General features: G+C 39.5%; 1 protein-coding gene across 2 annotated transcripts in view; it reads right to left on the bottom strand.

Annotated features, from left to right (window-relative positions):
- The window catches only part of CUNH12orf50 (chromosome unknown C12orf50 homolog), a 49,556-nt gene that overhangs the window by 1,908 nt on the left and 45,818 nt on the right, over window positions 1–1,830 (bottom strand). The gene's annotated exons all lie outside the window — the stretch shown is intronic.

The following is a 1,830-nucleotide window of genomic DNA, read 5'->3' as shown; positions in this document are numbered from 1 at the left end:
GGCCAAACGAAGCTATCTTTCTAAAGCTTCTCCTTGCAGTCCCAATGGAAACAACCTTGTGTAGACTTGCTGGTCTTCTCTTCCTGAAAGCTACCCAGTTGATGGTACTTTGCCGGGGCATCATCAGGCTCAGAGCAATGTTGGATGCTCTTCCCGACAGCTTTAAACTCAAGAAGCTGTTTCCAGCCCTAGCTGTCCAGACATGATATAACCTGCTCCTAGTCCCTTTACTAGAGACATTGGGGACTTCTCCTCCATTGTTTTTGTCTCTAGGTTGCATCTGGAAAAGAGATCCTCCGTGTGCTCAGTCTCTTCCCAAACCCTAGGAAAATTCACCCACTGGTCCTTGTTCTCTGCTACAGCTGCCAGTGAAGGGAGAGGGAATACAGAGGGGGGTTTGGGCTGACAACATTATTCTACCCTGAAGCCACCCCATTCATGATTCATCACACCTTCTTTTTCTCGGTGTTCAGATTGGAAGGGGAGAAAAAAAAAACATGTTTTGCCAGCTCGAATCCCCTTCAAACATTTCTGTGTCGCACATGGATGGTGTATGCTGAAGTGACTCCACATGCCTCCATGTCCTTCTGAGATTCCTAACTATCTGCATGGAAAACGTGAAGGTATACAAGGACAACCACTGGGCTAGAAACATGATTGGTAGAGAAGTACCTCCTTTAATAAGCTGAATACTATCTTTTATGCAACAAGGACAGCAAGAGAGAAATTCAGTGGTCAACAATTTCTAATTTCACGCTAAGATTTTTGTCCACTCTCCTCTTTCCCTCTTTAACACTAATTGCAATATGTTCAAATAAACTCAGAATGAATAAAAAATATAGTCAAATAACATTGTAGCCAAGTTCTTTTATAATAGTAGAGTATGACTTGGGAAATTGCAGAGGGGAAAAAACTACAACAAAACAGTTTCCTCCAGGATACAAAGATATATATATATATATATATAGGCTTGTATACTGTATCACAGTTACAGTCAAAAAGACTTAAAAAGATATTGTTTTAGGAGATCAGCTACTTTTAGAAATGCAAACATCCCTAGTCTGCTTTGTTTCATTCTAGAATTTTTAAATTTTTCAAGGATTTCAGATTGTTCTGAAAATTCTAAGTTATTGAGTTAGTTGGAAATTTTTCAGAAAGGTTCAATGTCTTTAGAAATATGTGAAACCATTTCATCCTCTCTGGTATTTGAAAGGTACTAAGCCAGATTAGGGGAAAGCATCAGCCTCAATCAAAAGATGTCCGGTCTACTAGAAGCCTTTACTCTGGGCGGGTAGCCAGGATGCCCATGACTTGATACAGAGCACAGAGAGAGGGGTGCCCCATCACCTGGCCTGGAAACGTCATCTAGAGAGCTCTGCCAGTCTGCACCAGCCACTATTTGACCAAGGCACATGTGGTAGGGCTCTAAGAGTTTGTGTGATTTTATTTTCGTAAAACGATTATTTGTGTGTGTTTCTGTAACTTTTTCAAATAAAATTCATTTATTTCTGTTGAGGATACACACAACAGAACAAAGTCAACAAGTTCCACATGCACAAAGTCAATGGCGAAGAAACATGGCTTGATGCATTTGCTGCAACTTTTGCTTCAGTAAGGAATGCATCTTAATAAGTTACATAATTACTGTAACTGTTCTTATTCATGAAAATAAAAGTCTACTAAAAGATTTTCTCACGACTCTTACAACTGGCAAAGGGGAATACAATAAAGCAAGAGAAAACTTGATCACAGACAGGAATTCAACTGGATTACAAGTAACTGTCGATATCTTGACATTTTCATTCATTTTATGTTCCTTGAATCGTAAAT

The sequence above is a fragment of the Echinops telfairi genome, unplaced genomic scaffold (genome assembly GCF_000313985.2).
Source record: "Echinops telfairi isolate 266 unplaced genomic scaffold, ASM31398v2 ScPeMD7_2;HRSCAF=8, whole genome shotgun sequence".
Classification (NCBI taxonomy): domain Eukaryota; kingdom Metazoa; phylum Chordata; class Mammalia; order Afrosoricida; family Tenrecidae; genus Echinops; species Echinops telfairi.
This window is presented reverse-complemented; position numbering and strand designations above follow the sequence as displayed.